Raw genomic sequence first — 17,273 nt, 5'->3', positions numbered from 1 at the left:
CGAGCTGGCTCGTTACATTAACAAACTAGAACGAGCCAAACCAGAACGAGCCGAGCTGACTCATTATCCAGTGCTAGTGAAGCCGTGAAGCGGCGCCGGCCACGTGCCTACGTGAGCGTGAAGCGGCCAAGGGCCGATTTGGTGGGCGTTTCTAGTTCCTAACTTGTTTATCGTTTGAATTGTTTGTGAGCATTGTGTCGTGAACTTGTGAAATTGTGATCCGTTTTAGGACGAGGGTGTGTTTTTGGTGAATAATGTTTTCATGGTCAAATTTGATATATGAGTAACTGATTTAGATAGAAGCAAGAAATAAAAAAATGTGTGAACTTATATGAGTTTGGGATGGTCTTTTCTCTGTCCAATCTGTGTACCATTTGTTTATGTATAATCTCAACACCAATCGGAACAAGATGATTTGGAAACTTAAAATCCCCCTGAAAATAAAAGTGTTTTTGTGGAATTTAGGTCGGGGAGCGCTCCTCACCAAAGATAATTTAACCAAAAGACGATGGAAAGGTAGCTTGACTTGTTGCTTTTGCAACCGTAATGAGAGTATACACCACCGCTTTTTCGATTGCTATATTGACAAAAATATTTGGAGGATAATTTATCTTGCTCCAAAAATAGAAACACCAGTCAACATTAATCATATTATCGGGTCTTGGGTAAGTGTCGGCGTTTCGAACCCGGGGGGTCCCTGGACCGACGAGTAAATTGTCGCCGCGTGCCCCAACCTAGATGGGTCGGCGCGAGACGGAGCGTGAAGGGGGGAAGAAGCCGGAGGGAGACAGGCGTAAAAGGGGAAACCCGCGGCCTTCGTGTTTGTCCCGCGCCTAGGTCGGGTGCGCTTGCAGTAGGGGGTTACAAGCGTCCACGCGGGAGGGAGCGAGAAGCTTACGCGAGCGCCGTCCCGTCCTTCCCCGCGCGGCCAACCCTCTGTAAGAGGGCCCTGGACCTTCATTTTATAGGCGTAAGGAGAGGATCCAGGTGTACAATGGGAGGTGTAGCAGTGTGCTAACGTGTCTAGCGGAGAAGAGCTAGTGCCCTAAGTACATGCCGTCGTGGCAGCCGGAGAGGTTTTGGCACCCGGTTCGTGTGGTGTCGTGGCCGTCGGAGGAGCACTGGAGCCTGGCGGAAGGACAGCTGTCGGGGCTGTCGAGTCCTTGCTGACGTCTCCTTGCTTCCGTAAGGGGGCTGAGAGCCGCCGTCGTCATGGAGCATGCGGGGCGCCATCATTACTTGTTTACCGGGGCGAGCCAGATGGGACGCCGGTCTTGTTCCCCGTAGCCAGAGTTAGCTAGGGGTAGGGTAAGATGGCCCCTCCTATGACGTGGTCGGTCCGAGCCCTGGGTAGGGCGAGGCGGAGGCTCCTCCGAGGTCGAGGTTGAGTCTGTCTTCCGAGGTCGAGGTCGAGTCCGAGCCCTAGGTCGGGCGAGGCGGAGTTCGTCGTCTTCCGGGGCTGAGCCCGAGTCCGAGCCCTAGGTCGGGCGAGGCAGAGTTCTTCGTCTTCCGGGGCTGAGCCCGAGTTCGAGCCCTGGGTCAGGCGAGGCGGAGTTCGTCGTCTTCCGGGGCTGAGCCCGAGTCCGAGCCCTGGGTCGGGCGAGGCGGAGCTCGTCGTCTTCCGGGGCTGAGCCCGAGTCCGAGCCCTGGGTCGGGCGAGGCGGAGTTCGTCGTCTTCCGGGGCTGAGCCCGAGTCCGAGCCCTGGGTCGGGCGAGGCGGAGCTTCCTATGGCGCTCGAGGTCGGACTTGGCTGCTATCAGCCTCACTCTGTCGAGTGGCGCAGCAGTCGGAGCGGCGCAGGCGGCGCTGTCCTTTTGTCAGGCCGGTCAGTGGAGCGGCGAAGTGACTGCGGTCACTTCGGCTCTATTGACTGAAGGGCGCGCGTCAGGATAAAGGTGTCAGGCCACCTTTGCATTAAATGCTCCTGCGGTATGGTCGGTCGGCGTGGCGATCGGGCCAAGGTTGCTTCTTGGCGAAGACTGGGCCTCGGGCGAGCCAAAGGTGTGTCCGTTGCTTGAGGGGGCCTTCGGGCGAGACGTGAATCCTCCGGGGTCGGCTGCCCTTGCCCGAGGCTGGGCTCGGGCGAGGCGAGATCGTGTCCCTTGAGTGGACCGAACCTTGGCTTAGTCGCACCCCATCAGGCCTTTGCAGCTTTGTGCTGATGGGGGTTACCAACTGAGATTAGGAGTCTTGGGGGTACCCCTAATTATGGTCCCCGACAGTAGCCCTCGAGCCTCGAAGGGAGTGTTAATACTCGCTTGGAGGCTTTTGTTGCACTTTTTTGCAAGGGGACCGGCCTTTCTCGGTTGCGTTTTGTTCTGGTGGGTGCGCGCGAGCGCACCCGCCGGGTGTAGCCCCCGAGGCCTCGGAGGAGTGGATTGACTCCTTCGAGGTCTTAATGCGTTTTGCGATGCTTCGGCCAGTCTGGTTGTTCCCTCATTCGAGCTGGTCGTAGCCCGGGTGCACGGTCGGGTCCCAAGTTCTCGGGCTGGTATGTTGACACTGTCAACGGTTTGGCCGGAGCCGGGTTTGCGAGAGCAGCCCCCGAGCCCCTGCATAGAGCGAGGACGGTCAAGGACAGACTCGACTTTTTTACATATGCCCCTGCGTCGCCTTTTCGCAAGGAGGAGGGGGGAGAAGCGCCATGTTGCCCTTGGAGGGCGCCGAACATGGTGTCTCCAGTGAGCTGCTGACGGGTAATCCGAGTGGACGCCCGTGCCCCATTTGTTAGGGGTCGGCTAGAGGCCCGGAGGCGCGCTCCAAAAGTACCTGCGGGTGATCTGCCAGACCCGGTCCCCTTTTGACGGGGTCCGAGGGCTCGATGCCTCCCTCTGATGGGATTCCGTTACAAGATCGTTCCCGCTGGTCTCGGAAATGTCCTAGGGTACCTCGGGAGCATAGCCCGAGCCTTGGTTATATATCGAACGTACCCAGGGTCATCCCTCGCTCTTCGTCTGAGGCGGCTGTGAACCCTTCGAGGGCCAGCCTACGAACCCCTGATCAGTAGTGGGCGTGGAGCCCGAGTGGCCTGAGGCGGCCATTGAACCCTTCCGAGGGGCCGGCCTTCGAACCTCTGAACAGTAGCGGGCGCGGAGCCCGAGCGCTCTGAGGCGGCTGTTGAACCCCTCCGAGGGGCCAGCCTTCGAACCTCTGATCAGTAGGGGGGCTCGGGGCCCGTTTCCTTCGCGGAGAAGGATCCCTTTTGGGGTATCCCCCTTTCTCGGTCCCTGTTGTAAGAGAGAGAAAGAGGAAAAGGAAAAGGATACGGAATCGAATGACGTGGCACACCTTTTTTTATGCGGTCATTATGGCGAAGGCGAAGCATCGCCCGCTTCTCTTGCCAAAGGTGCCACCTGTCCTGCCGCAGAGTTAATGCGACGGGACGAGTGGTTCACGGGGCAGCCGTTGCGCGCGTGCGAGCCGTTTGAGGAACGGAACACAGGCGCGCCGTCTTCACGCCGTGAGAGAGGGTTCGCTTGCTGTCCCTGGATGGGACGTGAGCTTGGCTGACGACGTGACCGCTGCTTCCGCCCGCCTGCCACCGCCATTACTGCCGGCCCATTTTTGGCCGTATCGACCATCGCGCCTCCTCCCGCGGCTGACTGACCCGTGATCGATGTGCCTGGCTGGCACTATTGGGTCATACGCAGGGTTGCCTCGAGTCACGGTACTGGTTCCGCAGTCGAGGAGGCACGGTAGTGGCGCGAGTGGTGGTGCAGTTGCTCACACGTAGCAACCGGCGCGCCGGTCGCATGACGTGTGGGCCTGGGCCTCCATGCCGGGCGCGTTGGAGTTGAAGGGGTGCGCCCACTTGGCGCGGTTGCATGCCGCCTGCATGGCTGCCCGCCCTTTCACCCGCTGGGCTGGGCAAAAGTGGAGGAATGCTTGTAACCGCTGGGCAGTTGCGCGCACCGCGCACGGCGGTTTGGCTTCTTCTGCCCTGGGCCAGCTTGCATGACGCATGGGACCCAGCCCCCGGGTCGTAGGGGGAGGACCTTGGAGCGTGTTGGAGAAGACTCAGCCCGCGATGGCTGAGGACGCAAGTGGGGAGAGTTGCCTTTAAAAGGAGGGTGACCCCCTTGAAAGACAACCATGTCTTCACGCTCCCTTATGCATCGCGTCTTTCCACCTTTCGAGCCCCCGGATGGGGAACACTCGCAATCCTTCCGCCTTGTCGTTGGAGGAACGCAACTTCGCGGAAGTTGGTACCTTTCAGCCATCGTTCGACTTCAAGGATTTTCATCAGGCAGCCCGGCCGCATCCCCTCGCCGGTGGTCACCCAAGACGGTGACCACCAGCTCCTGGGTGGGGAGAAGCAAGCTGGGCTGCGATCTTGGTCCCGCCCTCAGCTTCAAGGATCTTCATCATCCTTGCTGGGGCGGAGAGCGGGGTGAGCCAGGGCTCTACCTCCCGCGCGGGTCGGCTGGCCACCTCCTCTTCTAGCTTCTAGTGGTGGAAACCATCCTCCAGCTCTGCGGAAGAGGCATCCTCCAGCCATGTTGGGGAAGGCGAACTGTTGCTGCCCAGCTAGGATGCAACATTCCGTCCTCCTCCTCGCTTTCGTGGCGAGGACGGGAGCGAGGACCTGCCGGTGCGCTTTGGAGCGGCCCGCGCTTGCCGGTGCGGCGTTGGTGGAGAGGCAGACGCCGCCGTCGGTGCTGGTGTGGTGGCAGCTGGAGGAGGCTTCCCCACCGTCGAGGCCGTCAGCGCCGCCTACGGACCGACCTCCGGATCTTTGGCTTTAATGTCTGGTTCGCGTCCCTTGAGCGAGGACGCGAACGAGAGCCTTCCGGTGGCTGCGTCCGTCCTGGGACCATAGCTGCTGCTGCAGAGGTCGCTGGCGAGTCGCCCGGAGCTTGTCGCCCCGCAGGCTCCCCGGTGTGGAGGTTGTTCATACCCGCGGGGACGGAACCGGAGTTCCGTTTGTAATGGCACCTTGAGTGCCGGTGTCTGTTCATTATGGCTGTCGGGGCCTGAACATGTATGTATTTTTGGCACGGAGCCGTGTTTTTTCCTCATTTCGAGCACTAAGACTCGCCTGTCGGCTATCTAAACCGCTTCACCAAGTGTGAGTCGCCTCGTGCGAAGGTGACGAGTGAGGTATCCGTATCCCGGAGGTGTAGGAATCCCTCGGCTCGGTCGGCCTTGCCACCCGAGGCTTCTCTTGCTTAGTTAAAGGAACCCCTCGGCCGCCCTTCGATGAGTCGAAGCCGGAGGTAGCGGTGTCAGCATGGACATGGGCAGAGTTGGCTCGAAAAGAAGATTTGGTCGGCCGGAGCCTGGCCGGGTCGTCCGCTGGCGGGACCGACGCCGGAGTTGAGTTGCCGAGGCCATGAGCCGGGCTGATGTCCTCGGGGGACAGCTGGCTGAGGCTTCGGGGTGGCCGGCCGAGCCGTCTGCTCGAGCCGGATTCCTGGAGAAGACCCTGGCGGCGATGGCCCGGGTGTGGTGCTGATGTCGTCCTTCGGAGTGGGGATCCTCCGACCGCGTCGCCGTCCGAGGCTAGTTCGGACCTCGCCGAAGGTGTAGTTGACGCCGAGGGTGCTGCTGCTCCCTTCAACTTGTCAAGGTCCGAGCCTGCAGGATCGGGTTATCTTGTAGTGTGCGTATGTTTTCTGCGGCCGCCGAGGCCCAAACATACTGTCGTCGTGTTGTAAAGCTGCGTTTCTTTTCCTCTTGTTTCGAGTATCTGGACTTATTTGTCGGTAACAGAATTGTTTGTGTGAGCGAGAGTTACTTTTCAGGGAAGGTGATGAGTGAGGTATCCGTATCCCGGAGGCATAGGAATCCCTCGGCTCGGTCGGCCTTGCCGCTTACGTGTACTCTTACTCGTCCGTAGGATTCTGCTATCGATGTAGTCGAGAAGGCCCGAAAAATCGTTTCGGCAGAAGAGTTTTCGAGCGTGAAGACTTGTTCGGTCCATGGAATCACCTACCCGAGCGTGAGTTACTTATCGCAGAAGGTGATGAGTGAGGTATCCGTATCCCGGAGGCGTAGGAGTCCCTCGGCTCGGTCAGCCTTGGCTGCTTACGTGTACTCCGTCGTTTTCAGGATCCGCTATCGAAGTAGTCGAAAAGCACGAAAGACATTCTGGCAGAAAAGATCTTTTTCCGAGGAAAATTTTGACGCAGAGGGGGTTCCCCCTTTTTAGCCCCCGAGGGAGGGTCGGGCTTTGCCGAGGCAAGGCTGACCCTTCCTTGATGACTAGACTTTGTGTGTGACCGAGGTGTACGAACAACTTGAAAGCATCTTAAGGATAGAAGCGACGTAGCTGTCGGATGTTCCAAGCGTTGTTGTAGACCTCGCCTTGACTGTTGGCCAGCTTGTACGTTCCGGGCTTCAGAACCTTGGCGACGACGAACGGCCCTTCCCAGGGAGGCGTGAGCTTGTGCCGCCCTCGGGTGTCTTGTCGCAGCCGAAGCACCAGGTCGCCCACCTGGAGGTCTCGGGACCGAACCCCTCAGGCGTGGTAGCGTCGCAGGGACTGCTGGTACCGCGCCGAGTGTAGCAAGGCCATGTCCCGAGCCTCTTCCAGCTGGTCCAGTGAGTCTTCTCGATTAGCTCGATTGCTTTGGTCGGCGTAGGCTTTCATCCTTGGGGAACCGTATTCTAAGTCTGTGGGCAAGATGGCCTCGGCCCCATAGACTAGAAAGAACGGTGTGAAGCCCGTGGCTCGGCTCGGCGTTGTCCTCAGACTCCAGACCACAGAGGGGAGCTCCTTCATCCATCGCTTGCCGAACTTGTTGAGGTCGTTGTAGATCCGCGACTTGAGTCCTTACAGGATCATACCGTTGGCACGCTCTACTTGCCCATTCGTCATGGGGTGAGCCACGGCAGCCCAGTCCACCCGGATGTGATGATCCTCGCAGAAGTCCAGGAACTTTCTGCCGGTGAACTGGGTGTCGTTGTCGGTGATGATGGAGTTCGGGACCCCAAAGCGATGGATGATGTTGGTGAAGAACGCCACCGCCTGTTCGGACCTGATGTTGTTTAGGGGTCGGACCTCGATCCACTTGGAGAATTTGTCGATGGCGACCAGCAGGTGCGTGTAGCCCCCGGGTGCCTTCTGCAAGGGGCCGACGAGGTCTAGACCCCACACAGCAAACGGCCAGGTGATGGGTATGGTTTGCAGACCCTGAGCGGGCAAGTGTGTCTGCCTCGCATAGAACTGACACCCTTCGCAGGTGCAGACAATTCTAGTGGCGTCGGCCACCGCGGTCGGCCAGTAGAAACCTTGTCGGAAAGCGTTTCCAACAAGGGCTCAAGGCACTGCATGATGACCGCAAGCCCCCGAGTGTATTTCTTGTAAGAGCTCCTGGCCTTCGGCGATGGATATGCACCGCTGGAGGATGCATGAGGGGCTGCGGTGGTAGAGCTCCTTCCCGTCCCCCAGCAAGACGAACGACTTGGCGCGCCGCGCCAACCGTCGAGCTTCGGCTCGGTCGAGGGGTAGCTCTCCTCGGTGGAGATATTGCAGGTACGGGGTCTGCCAGTTTCGATTGGGCGTGACCCCGCTCCGCTCCTCCTCGACACGCAGTGCCTCACCTTCGGGGGCCGAGGGTGCCTCGGGCTGAGCCAAGGGTGCCTCGGGCTGGGCCGAGGGTGCCTCGGGCTCGGGCGCGTCGTCGGTCTTGACAGAGGGTTGATGCAGGTCTCGGGAGAAGACGTCCGGGGGAACCGTTGTTCGCCCCGAAGCTATCTTAGCTAGCTCGTCCGCAGTCTCGTTGTAGCGTCGGGCGATGTGGTTGAGCTCGAGCCCGTAGAACTTGTCTTCCAGGCGCCGAACCTCATCGCAGTAGGCTTCCATCTTCGGGTCGCGGCAGTGGGAGTTCTTCATGACTTGGTCGATGACGAGCTGCGAGTCACCGCGAGCGTCGAGGCGTCGGACCCCCAGCTCGATGGCGATGCGCAACCCGTTGACCAGAGCCTCGTACTCGGCCACATTGTTGGACGCCGGGAAGTGGAGGCGTAGCACGTAGCGTAGGTGCTTCCCGAGGGGCGAGATGAAGAGCAGGCCCGCGCCTGCCCCTGTCTTCATCAGCGACCCGTCGAAAAACATGGTCCAGAGTTCCGGTTGGATCGGAACTGTTGGGAGTTGGGTATCGACCCATTCAGCCACAAAGTCCGCCAAGACTTGGGACTTGATGGCCTTCCGAGGGGCGAACGAGATTGTCTCGCCCATGATTTCCACCGCCCACTTTGCAATCCTACCCGAGGCCTCTCAACACTGGATGATCTCCCCCAGGGGGAAGGATGACACCACAGTCACCGGATGAGACTCGAAGTAGTGTCGCAACTTCCGCCGCGTCAGGATCACCGCGTATAGCAGCTTCTGAATTTGTGGGTAGCAGATCTTGGTCTCGGACAGTACCTCACTGATGAAGTAGACTGGCCTCTGGACGGGCAATGCATGCCCCTCTTCTCGTCTCTCAACCACGATCGCGGCACTAACCACCTGAGTGGTAGCGACGACGTAGATCAAGAGGGCTTCTCCGGCAGCGGGGGGCACCAAGATGGGCGCGTTCGTGAGGAGCGCTTTCAGGTTCCCGAGGGCTTCCTCGGCCTCAGGGGTCCAAGTGAAGCACTCGGCCTTTCTTAAGAGGCGGTACAGAGGCAGGCCTCTTTCGCCGAGGCGCGAGATGAAACGGCTCAGAGCCGCAAGGCATCCCGTGACCCTCTGTACGCCTTTCAAGTCCTTGATGGGCCCGTGCTGGTGATGGCCGCAATCTTTTCTGGGTTGGCCTCGATGCCCCGCTCGGAGACGATGAACCCCAAGAGCATGCCTCGGGGGACCCCGAAGACACACTTCTCGGGATTGAGCTTTACGCCTTTCGCCTTGAGACACCGGAATGTCGTTTCAAGGTCAGAAAGGAGGTCGGAGGATTTCTGTAACACCCTGAATTTGGGGGTATAAAATTTCTTTGCTCATATCCACAAATTCAGGTGTTATCCCTCCCATCTCATCTTCTCCAATCTCTTGTTCTCTTTTTCTATAGAAGAAGAGTGGATATTTTCAAGTGTAGATGCAAGTATAATTTAATAGGTTAAACCCTAAGGGAAACAATGGTTGTTGCATCATGTTGGAGAACATTTATTTTGTTTGTTTGTTGTTTGATGAATGGTTTGCTTGATCTTTCAATTAATCATTTGTTTGTGCATAGAGTTAAACTGAAATAAATAGAAAACAGAAAGAAAAGAGAAAGAAAAAGGGAAAGGGATTTCAGCCCAGCTCCCTTCCTTGGCCCAGCTCGGCCGGCCCAGCCGCCCCCTTTTCCCCCCTCTTTTCCCCCCCTCGGCCCACCGCGTGCAGCCCAACCAGCAGCGCGCGCCAGCCCAGCTCCCGCGGCCCACCCCAGCTCCCGCGGTAGCCCAGTGCCGCGCTCCCCCCCCCCCCCCGCGCGCGCGCGCGCCTGCAGCCGCGCGGCCCGCCGCGCCCCAGCCCAATTCCCCGCCCGCGCGCGCAAGGCAGCCCAGCACGCAAGGGCGCGCGCCCAGCCCAACTCGCCCGGCGGCCGCTGCAGCCCAGCGCGGCCAGCGCGCTCTGTGCGCACGTGCCTAGCGCGAGGAGCGTCCGCCGCCGCCGCTCCAGCCGGGCCCGCGCGTCAGGACGCCCTGTTCATCTCCCAGAAACCGCCAGACGCACGACTTCTTCGCACGCCGCACGATTTCTTCGCCCGACGCGCAGTTTTCTTCGCCCGTGAGCCTGGTTTCTCGCCCAGCACCGCTCCTCCTTGCCTCGCCCTCGCTCTCTGCGTCTCCTGCGTCGTCGAAGAGCCGCCGTGGTCGCCGTGTGCGCGCTCGCCGCACTCGCTGCGTAGCGAGTCTCGCCGTCGCGCCGCCGTCGAGCCCACGTCCCCGCAGCCGTCGTGCTCGCCGCCGAGGTGAGCTCACCCTCTTCCTCTCTCTCCCCCACTCTTCTCCTCTCGATGTACTGCTAATTCGCCATGGCTAGAGCTCGGCTGAGCCGACCCGGACGCCCCGTTCGTCTCCGTCCCGTCGTTTCGTCGGTCGAGTGCCCCAGCCCAGTCGTCGTCTCGCCAGTTGGCCCCTGCGCAGTGCTTAGCCCGCGCGTCCAGCAGGCCCAGCGCGCGGCTGCTTCCCTGCCGTCGCGAATCGCGCGCGCAGCAAGCCGGTGCCCCGGCGTGTAGACCCCGCGCGCCCTCGCCCTGCTCCTTCGCGCAGCCACGTCGACGTAGCAGCAGCGTCCCCTCGCCGGTGAGCCTAGCCCCTGCGCGCCGTGGCCGAGTTGCTGCGCGCAGCACGCCCAGCCGCGTTTACATTTAGCGCCGTAGCAGTCATTCGCCGTCGAACCTCGCCCCTGCGCGTCGCAGCTGTGTTGCTGCGTGCTCGCCGCTGCCCAGCTCGCCCCGGCCGTTCGTCTACCGTCGCCGTGCCTCGCTACGGTCACCTAGCGCATCGCGTACTCGTCAGTCTCGCGCGCGCAGTTTCGCACGTGATCACGGGTATCGCGCGCGCCGTCGTCGTTGTTTGTAGTGTCCTCGTGCTATTTCGCGCGTGTCGCGCGCGCAGTTTGCGCGCAATAATTATTTACTTCGTTATAATCGTCCGTACGCGTTAGTCAATTAGTTCTCGTATTAATCACCGATTAATTGATAATTCTTTTGTTATCTAAAATATTCCACATAAGTAGTTAACGTCAACTAAATTGAACTTAGAAATATAACTTTCACGTTTAAACGTAATATAGGTTGTTCGTCGTCACGTCATTATTTAGCCGCGGTTTGTTAATTGTTTAATGTGTCGTGCGTCACACAACGTGTGCGCGCGCTCGCATATGCTTGCGCGCAGTGCGTCGACGGGACTCCGTCTACGTTCGCCTACCCTTTGTCTACCCCTAGACGACTCTCGTCTACCCCCGTCTACCCCCCCCCCCCCGTCTAACCCCGTGCGCGTTCGTTTCGTTCGCCATCACCCGCGTGTCGCGCAATAAATCGTCGCGTGCTGTCCGCGCGCGTTGTGCGTGTTGTTCACACGTGTCGTCGTGCGTTTTACGCACACTAATGATTCATCACACCTAGAATAGCTCGCGCTAATTAAATATATATTTAAGCAACGGTTATTCGAACAACACACTAATCGGGACTAAGTAGTAATATTTACTCGGCATGTAAATATTATAATTCATATTCGCTTAGTATGCATGTGATATCCCTCGACCGTAGTATCAGTCGTCTCGGTTCCGTTCTCGCGTAGTCGTAGATGCGAATTCTTTGTCGCGTGCATATTCATTTGATATATACTGCTGTATGGTGTACTGTTTTCTACCATTTCAAGAATGTTGGATGTATGTTTGCACTCGCGTAGATATCGGGCCGTTCGTGGAGTCTGAGGGAATTGCAGGAGAAGACCCTGAGCAACAACAACTTGGTGAAGGCAAGTGTCCTCTGACCTATTATGTCCCATTTACTTATAATTTATTGTCCCGCATTACTCAATTGAAACCTAAGGATTGACTAGCTTTCCATTTATCTTATCCTTGTTTACCTTTGGGTTATCATGGTTAGCATTCTGCTATTGCTTTAACTTAATCAATGAACATGATGAGACTATTTATGATACGGTTATCCTGCTGATGTTGATGATCCTGTGATACTCTAGGGGGCTCAGGCTGTTTCCTGAGTACCTCTCCGTAAGGACCTGTTCGTTGATAGACCACCCGGGATAACAGTGCAACCATGAGGGTGGAATGGGGTGCCCTTAGCTAATTAATTAGGGGAACTAGAAGTGTAGTTGCTTCGCCGTCGTGCCGTCAATGGGGTCCAGGCACAGTGCTTGCTCTGCCGAGGCTGGGTGCCGAGGTTCTTTCGTTTTGCTTTTTAGTCGCCCTCCTGCGGAGAGAGGTACTGTGTTTATCAAACTGGAGAAACCTAACGGGCAGCTATGACCTCTAGGGAACCTTTGTAAAGGCTTCGTAGTGAATCCCTGGCCATTCACCTCGAGAGTGAATAAGGGTCTTGCAAGCCCGGGCTAGAGAGGGAATCACGGCTCATGGGTAAAGTGTGCGACCTCTGCAGAGGGTAGTGAAACTGGTATATCAGTCGTGCTCACGGTTAAGAGCAGCCTTGGGATCCTCTTTGATTAGAGATACAGATGGTTCGGGATACAATGATTATGTTTATGGGTTTGGTTCGACTATGATGATGGTGTCCCTCGACGAGGAAATGGTTCATGGGTTGGTTATTGCTAAAACCTGGCTTCACTAATAATAAATACCTGACCAACTAAAAGCAACTGCTTGAGCCTAACCCCACATAAAGCTAGTCCACTTCAGCCAAACGGGGCATTTGCTGAGTACGTTGATGTGTACTCATCCTTGCTTTACCACAAAACACCAGGTTGTCCACATTGCAACCACTGCTCAGGAGAAGACGAAGTCGTGGAAGGAGACTTCCAAGAGTTCCAAGACTACGACGAATTCTAGGTGTGGGTTGGCGGCAACCCCCAGTCAGCTGCCTGTGAGGGCCTTATCTTTACTGCGTTTCGCTAGCACTTTGATTTAACTGTTAAGTTGATGACTATGTGGATGTCTATGACTCTGTGATGTAATAAGTTAACACTCTTTTATGTTATTATTCGAGCACTGTGCGATGATGTTCATTTATGTAATCGCTGTGTACGTGAGTTCTGATCCTGGCACGTACATAGTTCGCATTCGGTTTGCCTTCCAAAACCGGGTGTGACATAAGTGGTATCAAAGCCGTGCTGACTGTAGGACCGCTGACCTAGAGTAGCACTGGTCGTACTAAGGACTATTGACCTTCCCTCTCACCTTGACCTCTGATGTTACTTCAAAAGTCGGTCACCTCGACCAACCCTATGTTTTACTACATATATATATATATACACTATATTATACCTTGTTAAAATTTTATTTTGTTCTATCTATGGTTTACTCACTTGTCATATTAGTTCTGTTCTTACTCTTATGCTTACGGTGTCTTTTGTAGATGGCTCGACTTAGACACACTGCTCGTAAGTCGGTGATTCCTTTCCTGCCGTCTCGCCTTGCGGAGCGTCCCCTGCGCCGCACTGTGTCCGGTCAGTCGAGTCACCTGGAGAGACTGCACCACCGCCTGCGTGAGGAGCAGGAGCGCCAGCGTCAGCACAGGGAGCAACAGGGCTCTTCCTCCCCACCTGAGCAGGAGGTGGAGTCCGTGAGGCGCCGCTCCTCTGTTCCCCAGCTGGAGGCGCCCCCTACACCACCGCGAGACGCCCCGGTTGTTGGAGGAGCTACTGGAGGAGGTCCTGGAGGAGACCCCGACGACGACGACTCAGACCACAGCACGGAGTCCTCTGAGCCGCAGGAGGCGGAAGGATGGGTCGCCCGACCCATCACTCGTGACGCCGCTCGCGGTTGTCACTTCCACGACGCACTCGACACCTTGCTGCGCCAGGCTTTCGACCGGCACACCTGGTCGATCGAGTATCGTTGTGTAGTCTACCAGCACAGCCGCGGGAGGTACCCGGACCGCTGGGAGGCTACCTGCCTAGTTCGCCGTCCGGAGGATGACCTCCGGGGTGCAGAGGCCGTTTCGGAGCACTACTCCATCTCCAAGAGGGACACTGCAGAGGCGGCTATGCAGGATGCAGCACGGCGTGCACTCTCCCAGTACTGTTCCTTGTTCGGTGGGGTGGCCGACGGTCTTAACCTTAGGTACTACCCCCGCCGTCCTACTGGCAGCACAGAGAGTGTGGTTGTCTCACCTGTTGGTGAGGGTAACCCTAGGTTGAGCAGCACAGTCAACCTAGTCGCGGTGCTTAACACCGAGCTGGATCACTCTCTGAACGAGCTGAGCAGGGCTCGAACGGAGATTGCCGAGTTGCGGACTGAGCTAGCAGAGCGCCGCCACCAGGAGGGTGGTTCTCCCGCTCCTGTTGGGACTCAACACCCTTACCGCTCGCCGCCACGTGGTCACCACACTTATGGTTCCCCCGCCTGTAAGACCAAGATAGATCTGGATCCTTAGATCGTTAGCGTCGGAGTTTGTAATAATCCTTAAGTCAGATGTCTCAGTCTTAGGTAGTCAGTTTAGTTTGCTTATCAGTTGCTTCCATTCAGTTTAGTTTGCTTATTAGTTGTTTACATGCTTGTTATGATGAACTTGTGCTGGATTTGAATCTTTGTAATGACTGTAGCCAACATGTGGGTTTCCCCTGCAGTTTGGCTTAGCTAGTAATGTTAATGAAGTCAGTTGTTTAGCTGGGAAACCATTTACTTCTACTTTCCTTTTTATCTGAGAAGCTGTGTTGAATCATAATGAGGATCAGTGAAGCTCTTTATTTACTCAGTGTCATGAAGAATTTTGTATTCCCTTTTCTTATGCTGAAAGATTGTGAGATCAATGCTGATGTGTGAATGTCTTCCACAGATGTCTGACAACAAGCGCCGATGCAACAGGCGTGCTCAGCAAGAGCAGCGTGCCCAGCAGGAGGAACATCGGGGGCAGCCTCCCCCGCCACCCCCGATGTCCGTGGAGCAGATGTTCTTGATGCAGACTCAGGCAGTGCAGGCCATTGGGCAGACTCTGGCAGCCATGCAGCAGGCTCAACAGCAACCCCAACCCCAGTTGCAAGTGCAGATGCCCCAGATGCCACGGGATAAGCGTGGCGAGTTCATGAGAGGGCACCCTCCTACCTTCGCCCATTCTGCTGACCCCATGGATGCAGAAGACTGGTTGCGTGCAATGGAAAGGGAACTGCGCACCGCCCAATGTGACGACAGGGAGAAGGTCCTGTATGGTCCCCGCCAGCTAAGGGGAGCAGCCCAGTCCTGGTGGGAGTCCTACCTTGCTACCCATGCTGATCCTGAAGCTATCACTTGGGAGGAATTCAGCGAGAGTTTCCGTCGGTACCATGTTCCAGAGGGACTGATGATCGTGAAGAAAGAGGAGTTCTTGGCTCTGAGGCAGGGACCCCTTTCTGTTAGTGAATACAGGGACAAGTTTCTGCAGCTATCTCGTTATGCACCTGAAGACGTCAACACTGATGCTAAAAGGCAGTACAGGTTCATGAGGGGTTTGGTGGATCCCCTGCAATACCAGCTGATGAACCACACCTTCAACACTTTCCAGCACCTGATCGATAGGGCGATCATGACCGAGAGAAAGCGCAAGGATATGGAAGATCGGAAGCGCAAGATGAGTGGACCACAGTAGGGCTGGAAAATTAGCTCGAGGCTCGCGAGCCGGCTCGAGCTCGGAGCGGCTCGGCTCGGCTCGGGGCGGCTCGCGAGCCTCGAACGAGCCGAGCCGAGCCTCTTCTTCGAGCTCGTTTTTGCAGCGAGCCGAGCTGAGCCGGCTCGTTCCAGCTCGCGAGCCTCGCAAAAATGATCGTTTTATGGAATAATAATGAATATTAGATAATTTTATGGATAATAGCTCATTTTTTAGTTTTTGATGATGAATATATTACAAGTTATAATTTAATTTACTCATAATGTAGAATGATGATTCTATATTTCGAATTTATATAATGTTAATTCACCAAATAATGCAACGGTAAGTACCAGAATATGGCTCGCGAGCCGAGCTGGCTCGCGAGCCAAAGTCGAGTCGAGCCGAGCCTCTTTCGCTAGCTCGTGAAATGGACGAGCCGAGCCGAGCCGAGCTCGTTCAGACACCGAGCCGCACCGAGCCGAGCCGAGCCGAGCTCGGCTCGGCTCGTTTCCAGCCCTAGACCACAGTCCGGGAGCATCAGCCATCCCCGCTTCTCAGGCAGTTCATCTTAGCAAGGCAGGTCCGGTCACCCACAGGGATATCAGCATCAGAATCAGCGTCCGTACCAGCAACAGTCTCAGAGGCAGTACCCACAGCAACAGCAGTATCGTCAGAACAGCCAGCAGGGAGGTAACCAGTATCAAAGGCAGAACAACCAGGCACCTCGCCTTCCTGCCCCAGCAGCAAATCAGAGCAACCAAGCAGCCCCAGCACAAGGAGGAGGCAGAGGATGTTTCCACTGTGGAGAACAAGGCCACTGGGCGATGCATTGCCCAAAGAAGATGGCACAGCAGCAGACCAACCCCAATGCTCCAGCAAGGCAAGGTGTACTGCAGCCGGCAGCAGGCAATCGTGGCCAAGCGTACAACCGTGGAAAGGTGAACCACTTGGAAGCCGAAGCGATCCAGGATGCACCAGATGTGGCAGTAGGTATGTTCTCAGTCGAATCTCATCCCACGAAAGTGCTATTTGATACTGGTGCAACTCATTCATTTGTCACTGCAATATGGGTAGAAATGCATAACATCTCAGTAGAGGCAATGATGCCGCCCATGAGGATTAATTCGGTTGGTGGGAAAGTGCAAGCAGATAGAATATGCTCAAACATAAGGGTGGAAATAAGGGGGATAGGGTTCCCCAGTGATCTAATAGTAATAGACACCCTTGGGGTAGATGTCATCCTAGGGATGAATTGGTTAATGAAATATGAAGCGAATGTTAGCTGTGACAAGAGGACCGTAACATTGAAGTCCCCATCCGGAGAGGAGGTAGTGGCTGAGCTAAGGATGCCTAAATCAGCGGAGGGAGATTGTCACCAGATTTCAGTTGATAGTAAGGAGGCCAAACCGCTTGAGGCTATCAAGGTCGTGTCAGACTTTCCAGATGTGTTCCCCGAGGAGCTAACGGGCATGCCACCCGAGAGAAAAGTCGAATTTGCCATAGAGCTTATCCCTGGAACCGCCCCCATTTCTAAAAGAGCCTATCGAGTGTCTGGACCAGAATTGGTGGAACTCAAGAAGCAGATTGATGAGCTGTTAGAAAAGGGTTACATCAGACCAAGCACCTCGCCTTGGGCCGCTCCAGTATTGTTTGTAGAGAAGAAAGATGGTACCAAAAGGATGTGCATAGATTACAGAGCCCTGAATGAAGTCACTATTAAGAACAAGTACCCCCTGCCAAGAATAGAAGATCTGTTTGACCAACTCAGAGGTGCCAGCGTATTCTCGAAGATAGATATGAGGTCAGGCTACCATCAACTCAGAATCCGACCCTCGGACATACCGAAGACGGCATTCATCACCAAGTACGGGTTATATGAATTCACAGTTATGTCCTTTGGTTTGACAAATGCACCAGCCTTCTTTATGTATCTGATGAACAGCGTGTTCATGGACTATCTAGACAAGTTTGTGGTAGTGTTCATCGACGAATTCTAGGTGTGGGTTGGCGGCAACCCCCAGTCAGCTGCCTGTGAGGGCCTTATCTTTACTGCGTTTCGCTAGCACTTTGATTTAACTGTTAAGTTGATGACTATG

The sequence above is a fragment of the Zea mays genome, chromosome 9, assembly GCF_902167145.1.
Source record: "Zea mays cultivar B73 chromosome 9, Zm-B73-REFERENCE-NAM-5.0, whole genome shotgun sequence".
NCBI lineage: Eukaryota > Viridiplantae > Streptophyta > Magnoliopsida > Poales > Poaceae > Zea > Zea mays.
Note: the sequence above shows the minus strand (reverse complement) of the source record.